The following is an 11,221-nucleotide window of genomic DNA, read 5'->3' as shown; positions in this document are numbered from 1 at the left end:
GAGGTTCTCCCCCAGTCCCAGGCTTGGAAGCAGCCGCTCCCCCTGTGGCTTTTGTCCTTCTGACTGCCAGCCAGGTGTCCTCGGGCGCAGAGCAAGCGCCTTCCTTGCGCCCTCAGGCCATTCGCTGGCCCAGAAAGCTGCCTGGCTCCTTCAGCAAAGGATTTCAACCCTCGCTGGGTCCAGGAATGAGAAGGGACTCGCTCCAGCATCATACAGGCTAAGCCACCCACCCCAAACTCAATATTTTGAAATCACAAAGGAAGCTTAAGTATACAGAGGACATTTAGTGCAGCAAAGTGAACAAAACAATTATCTTAAAAAATTATCTTCAACAAAACATTGCTTAAGGAGGTCAACTTTAAAACAGAGCAGAGCAAGAAGGTTGGAGACTTTAGCGAGGCACGTAGGCACTGGCGGAGGAAGAGGAGTGCGGGGGGAGCGCATTGCCCCCGGCAGTTGCATCCCGGTAGTGGGCCATCTCGGCTACCCCCCCCCCGGGCCCGTGCTGGGCACTATGCTCCTGCCCCCAGGCATGTCCTGCCCCCAGGACGTGCGCCGGACCCCCCACCTGCTCTCCGCCCCCCCACGTGCCGGAGCATGAAGCTCCCCCACTGCACGGATGGGGGTGACATAGAAACATAGAATGGTAGAGTCAGAAGGGGCCCCAGGGTCATCTAGTCCGACCCCCTGCAATGCAGGAATCTTTTGCCCATGACCCTGAGATTAAGAGTCTCCTGCTCTACCTGCTCAGGTAGCAGTGGGGGGGCAGAATATGTGCTCCCCATATGCCAGTGTCTTTCTTCATAGTCCCCCTCAGTCCCTGCCCTGCTCCTGAGCCTCTGGCTTCTCAGAGATGGGGGCATGAGGGCATGTTTCGTACGTCACTGTATGAAGTATGGGAGAGATTGGGGGCCACCAGGTGGCGCATTGGAAGATGGCCGACAATAACATCTCTCCAACCCACACGAGGTAATTAAGAGGCGGCTATGGGAAGTATGCAGTCTTCCCAACCCCCCAAGGAGATGGGGGGGACTGCCTTGTCAGCGGTGGCCATAATGCACCCCCGGATTCGAGAGAAGGGGGTGCCCCGGTCACTTGGCACCAGCCCTCGGTGAAGTCGGCTCTTCCCGGACGCTGTCTCCAATCTGCGCGTGCTGGTTCGCTTTAGCTCGAAAATACAATTGGAAATATATAACTGGAAGAAGCTAAAGCACATACATCAAGCAAAGGTCGGGAGATAAGACTGCTGATTAATGGATCTCTGGTATCGGAGCGGCGGGCGAGGACAAATAAATCAAGCGATGAAGCGCCATTAAGAGATTGGTATGTCTGGAGTGAAGAAGGGGGGTGGAGGAAAAAACTTTTCTTTTCTTTGCCTTATGTGAGTATTAATAATCCTCCACCCCAAAGAAAGAAGAATCGTCGTATTTTATGAATCACAAGCAGGAATTTAAAAACTGTGTGGGATGAATTAAAGATGAATGAAGAGAGGATTGGTAAATATCGGAGAATGGAAAAATTCTATGACGCAGTTTTAAAATGGCGTCTCGCAAGACAGGCTTGTCTAAGAAAGATGGGGGGAGGAGAACCAGGACTACTGGAATGTGAATGATGATTGGAATTTGATCTTAACCTGGCAGAGCCCTCTAGGAGATATTTTACAAGCCTGGGAAAACTAAAGGGCAGACCGAAGATAAATTTTTGAAGGAGGAGGGGAATGGCGGCTGTCCCTATGAGATATGACTGGTGGAGTGTGTAAAACCCACACAGACGATGTTTGCTTCCAACCTGCCTGTGAAGATTATCAGAGATCGCAAAGAAAGGAATATAGGACAACAACAAGAAGATGAAGAAAGTAATAAAGAGACTATCTGGATAGAACTGGATAGAACTGTTTAATTAAAGCAGTAATAGAAGTGATGCTTGGATCCTCGTTCGGAGCTTGATGAATGGGTACCCCCAACAAAATTGAAAAATTTGGCTGTATAATTTGGAATTAATGTGATTTGAAATAATGTGATATGATTGGCCTGTTAATAAAAATTATGTTTTTTTTCTAAAAAAAATGAAGTATGGGAGAGATTTAAAAATCTATTGGAACGTATAACACCATGGTGGCTCTCACTTTTCGAGGCAATGAGTGTGAAAAAGATAAATATGAATAAGAATTGAGCAACCTATCAACAATTAATGATGGAGATGGAAAACCAATGGAAATTAAAGCCGTGTGAAGAGGTTACATTTTTTGTGAAAGATTGGTTGCATTATCGTCAAGTCAATGAAATGTTTAAAGAAGATTAAATAAAAAATGGATTTGGATTTACTAAATCGAGGTTTGAATTGGAATTGTTAAACAATAAGTTTAAAATATGATCTATAATGTACAAATTACTATTGGAATGACATTTAAAAGATGAAGAAGTTAAATCAGCAATGATACATTGGGCTAAGATATAGGGCACAATATACCAATAGACAATTGGGGGAGGTTATGGAAAGAGGGAATAAACTTTACAGCCTGCAGTGCATTAAAAGAAAATATAATGGAAATGATGTACAGATGGTATAGAACACCGGTAAAACTAGCCAAAATGTGCAAAACAAATAACAAATGTTGGAAATGTAAAGAAAAAGAGAGCACGTTTTACCACATGTGGTGGGAATGTAAAAAAGTGAAAGACTTCTGGGAAATGATTTATAATGAAATTTTTAAAATGTTGAAATATACATTTCCAAAAAAACAGAAGCTCTTTTACTTGATATGGTAGGTTCAGAAATACATAAGAATGATTTTTTAAAAAACAAAATAATAATAAAAAACTATTTTTGCTGGACTTCCAGTTGGTCGCCCAGTTATGGCAGTCAAGAGCTCTTTCCACTAAAAGAGCCCCTGCGCTTTGAAGTTGGGGAGACCGCGAGAGCGTCACGGTTCCCTGGAAAGAACCTCAGATCAGGTGTTCTGAGGACCTGGTGTTCCAGCAGGTGCCTTTTGCGACTCCCCTGCTCCCCGGTAAGCTTCCTTCAAAGCAGCGAACCTCCGAGACTGGCGATCGTGGGCGGCCAATTCCTTCATAAAAAAGACTGAATAATTCGGAACTGTAAGTACTTTCAAAACTAATTCAGAAAAGATTGGGAAGAAAAGGGAGACCTAAAAACGGAGGTTAGTCCCCTTTGTTGGAAAAGTTGAAAATCGGTGTGCAAAGGCCGAAGACTTAAAGGAAAGAAAAACTTTTAAAACCCTGTAAGCAATTTTGCCCCCCCCCCCGCCCCACTTCAGGGGAAGAGAGGGTATTTGTGCCTTGGATATAAATTTGGGAAGTCTGTGAATTCGACTGAGACCTTCCCATTCGGCAGTGGACCACCCGGGAGGGAAGACTAGTCTCCATTGTGACGTCACAATGGAAGAGGAAACATTCAATCTCCGTTTCCACTGACTTAGCTACAAACTTTCCTGTGCTGCCTGTCTACATTCTGAATTGGCTAAAAAGTGTCCCCCTTCCTCAGAATAAGGGGAGAATTGGAAAATTTTCTCTTTGCCAGTTCTGTCTTTGGTATTCAGCTAGTTTGGAACGTTAAGGAAGCTGCCTCTGGGCTGGCTGCAGTGGGATTGGTGGAGGGAACTTGTTTTTCTCCTTTATTGTGCCAGACTGTGAGATTGACCTTGACATTCCTAAGCTATTATGAGTTCAGAAAGGCTGAGACGTGGTTCTAAAACTCCACAATTTGAGGAGTCGGTAATGTCCATGTTAGCTGACATAAAAAAAGGTTTAGATTGTAATACAGCAAGCATAGATAATTTGGAAAAGAAGATTGAACATTTAAGTACTGACATGAAAGACGAGAAAAAGGAAATAACCACACATGATCCAAGGTTGGCACAGCTGGAGACTGTTACAGTGCCAGACTTGGAACGGTTGCAGTATGAAAATGCTAATTTGATCGCCTTCCTTCTGTTGAAAGAAAAAGAATCGTATTTGAGATTGAGGGGGGTCCCCTTTCTGGAAGAAGAAAAACTCAGAATCTCTGATAGGATTTTTTGTGGAATATTGGGACCTGAAAAAAGAGGAAGTGGAAGCTTGGGTAGAGAAAGCGTACAGATTTGGGCCTAAAAAGGAGACTAAAATAACTTATGATTGCATAGTGGTCTTCAAGACTAAGGAGCAAAGAGACATTAGTTTGGGACATCAGTATAAAAAAAGCCTTAAAATCCATGACAAAGCGGTGGTGCTCTTTAAAGAGATCCCACGTTGATTTTTGAACCTGAGATCCCAATATAAGGATTTGACAGACATTCTGAGACGAAAGAACATCTTTCTTAGGTGGGAATTTCCAAAGGGCCTATCCTTCAAATTCGAAGGAAGAAAGCAAAAGATGAAGACTGTTGGAGAGAAGGATAGATTTCTGCAAAAGCACTCGGAAGAACTTGGATTACAAAGCTCACAGCCGCTGGGGGCGGAGGCAGCTTCCCCCTAATTAGACAGCATGGCATTGAGAATTTATTCATGGAATGTAAATGGAATGAACTCAACCCCAAAAAGGAGACAAATTTATTATATTTTGGGAAAACAGAATTTAGATATAATTTGTTTACAGGAAACTCACATTACAAGACTACATAGGAAAACATTGATAAATAAAAGATTGGGTCAAGAATTTATTTCTTCAGACAAAGTCAAAAAAAGAGGAGTGGTTTTCTATATTCAAGAAAAATGGAATCCAAAATTGGCATTTAAAGATGAGGAAGGAAGACACATAGCAGTTGAAATTACAGCACAAGGCGAAAAATATTTGTTATTAGGAATCTACGCACCTAACGATGGCAAAGTGGAATTCTTTAAGAACCTGGAAACAAGTCTCTTGGAATATATGGATTACAAATTAATATTGATGGGGGACTTGAATGGGGTTGCATCTACTTTGATGGACAGGACTCAGAGATCAAAGGTATCAAACTGGCAGATTACCTAAGACTTTCTTTGACCTAACTGACAAATTTGATTTGTCAGACATATGGAGAACCAGAAATCCAATGGAAAAAGACTTTACTTTTTTTTCCAGATGCAAACCAAGTATTTTCAAGAACAGACTGCCTATGGATATCTAGAGACTTGGTTCCTAAAGTAACAAAAATGGAAATTTGCCCCAAAACTTGCACCGATCATAATGCAGTTCTTATGGATTTGAAGATGTTTGTACAGGGTTCCTTCAGATGGAGAATGAATGATGACTTGCTGAGAAGTGCTTCAATTGTTAACAAGGCCCAAAAAACCCTCTAGGACTATTTTGAGCGTAATATGACCCAAGGAATGGAAACAACGGTTATTTGGGATGCCAGCAAAGCAGTAATGAGAGGGTTTCTGATACAACAAAATTCAATTCGGAGAAAGTCACAGAATGAGAGAAAAGATGAAATTATGGAACAACTAAAAGACAAAGAGAAGAAGCTTAGAGGAAACCCAAAGAATTTGCAGATTCAAAAAGAAATCAAGGCCTTACAGGTTCAATATTCACAGTTAGTAAATCAAGAAATAGAATGGAAGTTGAGAAGGATGAGACAAAGAAATTTTGAATCTGCAAATAAATGTGGGAAATTATTAGCCTGGCAATTAAAGAAGAAACAAAAGCAAAGTACTATCACAAACATTGTAACAGAAGGGAAATCTATAGAGAACCCTGCAGATATAAGAAAATGTTTTTACAAATATTATAAACAACTGTATAAAAAGGACAAAGAGGATTTGGTAAAAATTGAGCAATTTATAAAGATTAATGGTTTGCAGCAGATTCCGAAAGATAAAAAGATCCTACTAAAAGGCCTAATTACAAGACAAGAAGTGGAACAGGCAATAAACTCAAAGCAACTTGGCAAGGCACCGGGACCTGATGGTCTATCAGCGAAATATTACAAGACATTGAAAGATTGGCTTTTTCAACCCCTGGTAGAAGTAGATCCAATGTTAAAAACTATAGACCAATCTCCCTACTCAACGTGGATTATAATTTTTTTGCAAATATAATGACTAACAGGCTAAAGAAGGTTTTATCTAAGTATATCCACAAGGACCAGGCAGGATTTCTGCCTGGAAGACATACGAAAGACAACATTACAAATGTGTTGGATATCCTGGAAAAGCTGGAAGCAAGAAAGAGTTGTAAAGCAAGGTTAATGTTTATTGATGCAGAGAAGGCCTTTGACAATATATCTTGGAGTTTATGTTATATAATTTTGAGAGTATGGGGGTGGGCAAAGATTTTAAATGGTATTAAAGGGATCTATCAGGAACAAAAAGCTAAAATTAATGTAAATAATGTGGTTTCGGAGGAAATTAGAATTGAGAAGGGAACCAGTTAAGGGTGCCCACTTTCCCCTCTGCTGTTTATTTCAGTTCTTGAGGTCTTGCTAAGTATGATGAGAAAGGATGAACAAATTAAAGGTATTACAGTAGGATCCAAACAATACAAATTAAAAGCCTTTGCGGATGACCTAGTATTGACATTACAAGATCCAGACTCCAGTGCGGCCAAAGCACTGGAGCTGATACAAGAGTTTGGTCTGGTAGCAGGATTTAAATTAAACAAGAGCAATACCAAAGTATTAGAGAAAAATCTGGATAATGATGAAGGAAAATTATTACAAGAAAAGACGAGCCTAGATATTGTGAAAAAAGTTAAATACTTGGGGGTGAATCTGTCTGGGGAAAATTAGAACTTATATGAAGACAATTATGAGAAATTATGGAACGAAATCAAGAGAGATTTGGAGATATGGTCAAATTTAAAATTGTCATTAATGGGCCGGAATTCAGCAGTTAAGATGAATGTGTTGCCAAAGATGCTTTTTTCGTTTCAAGCCCTACCAATTATAGACAATGTAAAATGATTTAAAGAATGGCAGAAAGCTCTGTCTAGATTTATCTGACTGGGGGGGGGGGGACACCTAGAATTCAGTATAAATTACTCACAGACTCTAAAGAAAGAGGGGGATTTTCTCTGCCAGATCTAAAAATCTATTTTGAAGCAGCAGCATTCTGCTGGATTAAAGAGTGGATGCAACTAGAAGATACAGATCTATTAGATTTGGAGGGTTTTGACAATGTGTTTGGTTGGGATGCATATTTATGGTATGATAAGGTAAAGGCCCATAATGCTTTCAAAAATCATGTAATTAGGAAATTGTTGTATAATGTTTGGATAAAATATGAAGATCTTTTAGAAAGAAAGACACCCAGATGGCTTTCACCAATGGAGGCAAAGGCCCAGAAATAGTTAGATATGGATACCAAATGGTTGAGATATTCTGATTTATTGTTGGAAGATGAAGAAGGATATAAATTAAAACCATTTGAACAAATTAAAGATAAGTTAAACTGGTTACATTACCACCAAATTAATTGTATAAAATGGATAAGAAAAATGGTTTTGCTTCTGAAAAATCCAAGGTGGAGACGCAGTAGTTGGATAATAAAGGTAAAAAATTTGTCGAAAATGTGTAAGTTAATTGTTGGAGTGGCATACAGAAGATGAACAAGTTAAATCTGTGATGATAGATTGGGCAAGAGACGTAGGACACAATATAATGTTTGAGGATTGGGAAAGACTGTGGAAGAAAGGGGTAAGGTTCACTGCATGTACAGTGGTACCTCGGGTTACATACGCTTCAGGTTACAGACTCCGCTAACCCAGAAATCGTGCTCAGCAGCAGGAGGAGGCCCCATTAACTAAGTGGTGCTTCAGGTTAAGAACAGTTTCAGGTTAAAAACAGACCTCCGGAACAAATTAAGTACTTAACCCAAGGTACCACTATACTGTGTTAAAGGAAAATATAATGAAACTGATGTACACATGGTATTTGACTCCTGTTAAATTAGCAAAGATATATCATAACTGTGATCATTTATGTTGGAAATGCAAAGAAAAGGAAGGAACTTTTTACCACATGTGGTGGACCTGCCCCAAGGTGAAAGACTTCTGGGAAAATATTTATAATGAACTGAAAATAATGTTGAAATATACATTTATAAAGAAACCAGAGGCCTTTCTTCTTGGAATAACAGGTTTGGAATTGCCCAAGAAAGATCTTAAGTTGTTTTTGTATGCAACAACTCTTGCTCGAATATTATTAGCTAAAAAGTGGAAAACCCAAGAATTACCGATGGTGGAAGAATGGCAGATGAAGATGATGGATTTTTCGGAGCTAGCTGACCTAACCGGAAGAGTCTGCTGCCAGAAGAAGGAGGAGTATCCGGAAGAATGGACAAAATTTTATGATTATTTAGCTAAATTTGTGAAGTTAAATTAATTGGAAATAGCTTGCAGGAAACAGATTGGCTTAGGAATTAATATAAGTTAAGTGATGCTGAACATGTTTAATTTTGAATTGATAAGATATAAGGATGTTAATAGACTAAGTTAAGTTCATAAGAATTATGATTTGGAAAGCCGTTAAAAGGATATGCATGGAAATTCAACCAAGGGGAAGCGAGGAAGCCACTTAACAATGTTAATAAGTGTAATTTTAATAAGGTTATGATTTTTGTCTGTTTGTTTGTTTATAATTTTGTGAAAATTAATTAAAATTTTTTTGGGGAAAAACCTGTTTTTGTATGCAACTAGTGCAGGAAGGATATTACTAGCCCAAAGATGGAAGCAAGAAGAAATACCAACAAAAGAGGAGTGGCAAATAAAATTGATGGACTACGCCGAGCTGGCAAGACTTACAGGGAAAATTCGAAACCAGCAGGACCAGACTTTTGAAAAGGACTGGAAGAAATTTACCGTATTTTTTGCTCCATAAGACTCACTTTTTCCCTCCTAAAAAGTAAGGGGAAATGTGTGTGCGTCTTATGGAGCGAATGCAGGCTGCGCAGCTATCCCAGAAGCCAGAACAGCAAGAAGGATTGCTGCTTTTGCTGCGCAGCGATCCTTCTTGCTGTTCTGGCTTCTGAGATTCAGAATATTTTTTTTCTTGTTTTCCTCCTCCAAAAACTAGGTGCGTCTTGTGGTCTGGTGCGTCTTATAGAGCGAAAAATACGGTATGTTGTATTTGAAAGACAATAGTAATTACTTAACATCACTTGTAGATTTGCAAGAAGCTTTGTAAGGTGGACTATTCAAATTTTTGTGAAAAGGACTAAGATTAGCTGATTTTTGTGTGTGTGTGAAAAGGACTAAGATGATGTAAGACTGGATTTACAACAATAAGCATAGTAATGCATAACTAAAAAAACCTTTAGAAGGGGTTGAAGGAAGTCCGGGGCTGTGACAGCCAAAAATTTGTTATGTTGTGCTGGAAAATCTGTGTAAAATTTAATAAAAAATATTAAAACAAAAAAAAAATGGCCTTAACAGATTGGAGAACTGGGCACAAGCTAACCAGATGAATTTCAACAGGGACAAATGTATTATAAGGTTGTGGACTTAGGCAGGAAGAACCAGATGCACAAATATAGGATGGGGGAGACCTGGCTTACTAGCAGTGCATTTGAAAAGGATCTAGGGGTCTTGGTGGACCTCAAGCTCAACATGAGTCCACACTGTGATGCAGCAGCAAAAAGCTAATGCTGTTCTAGGCTGCATCCACAAAAGTCTAGCGTCCAGATCAAGAGAAGTCAAAGTCCTGCTCTCTTCTGCCTTGGGCAGACCACACCTGGAAACGGTGTCCACTTCTGGTCACCACAGTTTAATAAGAAGTATGTGGACAAGCTGGAAGGTGTGCAGAGGAGGGTGACCAGGATGATCAAGGGTCTGGAAGGTAAGCCGTATGAGGAGCGGTTGAAGGAGCTGGGTATGATCAGCCTGGAGAAGAGGAGACTGAGAGGAGATACGATAGCCATATTCAAATATCTCAAGGGTTGTCCCATGGAAGAGGGAACAACCTTGTTTTCTCCTGCTCTGGAGGGTAGGAGTCAAACCAATGGCTTCAAGTATCAAGAAAGGAGATTCCAACTAAATGTTCAGAAAAGCTTTCTGACAGTAAGAGCTGTTTGGCAGTGGAACGGTCTCTCTTGGGAGAAGGTGGACTCTCCTTCCTTGGAGGTTTTGAAGCAGAGGTTGGATGGCCCTCTGTCCTGCTGAGATTCCTGCATTGCAGGGGGTTGGACTAAATGACCCTTGGAGTCCCTTACAGCCCTGTGATTCAGTTTCTGGATCTCTTGTGTTATGTACTGAGTTGAATAGGATCCAAAATGCAGCAGTCTGGGGGCCACTAGGGGGCGCATTGGAAGATGGCCCACAATACCATCTCTTCGACCCACACGGGGAAATTAAGAGGCTGTTATGGGAGTAGGCAGCCTCCCTTGTTGCCCCAAGGAAATGGGGAACACTGCCCTTGCCTGCTGTGCCCATAAATCACCCCTTAATTCGAAAGAAGGGGGTGAGGGCCCTAGGCAGAATGCCCCTGTGTGGACCTCGGCTCTCCTGGACGCTGTCTCTGATCGGGCACTAGTTTCAGCAATTTGGAATAATTAATTACAAAAGAAGCAAATGCACATATTTCAAGTGAAGAAGGGGAGTGAAGTCTGCTAATTTACCTAAGTGACCTCTGCGAAAGAAGACGACGGGCTGGAGAAACAGGAATATTTTACGATGAAGATACACTAAAGGCGGGGTATGTTGACAACGGGGCTGAATGGGGGGGACGACCTTTTTTACTTTCCTTTTATGTGATTTACAAGAACCCCTCCTCATTAGAACCGTCGGTTGAACTGACCCAAGCAGGATGATTAAGGTCTGTGTGGAGATAAACTTTAACCAAAAGTATGCTTTATGGAGACCGAGAAGCAATAAGAGCTTTTGGGAATGGCGCAGCAATTAATTCGGAGTCACCATCTTGCCAAAGGATTTATAGCCGGGAGGAAGAATGGACTTGTTTTCAGACTGCATTCCTAGTGAATCTCCTCAGAGGTTTTGAGGAAGGAGGCAGATTGGTGAAGATTAATGACGCTAAGACTGTTTTGATGTATGGAAGTGATGTTATATGGAAAACGTCTAGATATGGCTACTGGATTAAAAAAAAAAATATCCACGCAGGATTACAAACTGTTCTAACCAGCTTGCGGAGACTATCAGAGGTCACAAAGAGAAAGGAAAAATATATGAAAATAACAACAAGAGATGTGGAAAAATAATAAGAAAGGACTGGATAGTACTGTGAACATCGTAAGGTTAGATTTGTGGACATTAAAACAGCAGTAAGAAGCAAGAAGTTGATTGGATCCCTTCG

At 40.7% G+C, this 11,221-nt stretch overlaps 1 protein-coding gene across 1 annotated transcript in view; it reads right to left on the bottom strand.

Annotated features, from left to right (window-relative positions):
- Positions 1-11,221, bottom strand: part of LOC308475372 (hemoglobin subunit beta-1-like) — a 114,597-nt gene that overhangs the window by 14,458 nt on the left and 88,918 nt on the right. The gene's annotated exons all lie outside the window — the stretch shown is intronic.

This window comes from Podarcis pityusensis (assembly GCF_964106645.2).
Source record: "Podarcis pityusensis genome assembly, chromosome: 4".
NCBI classification, from domain to species: Eukaryota; Metazoa; Chordata; class Lepidosauria; order Squamata; family Lacertidae; genus Podarcis; species Podarcis pityusensis.
This window is presented reverse-complemented; position numbering and strand designations above follow the sequence as displayed.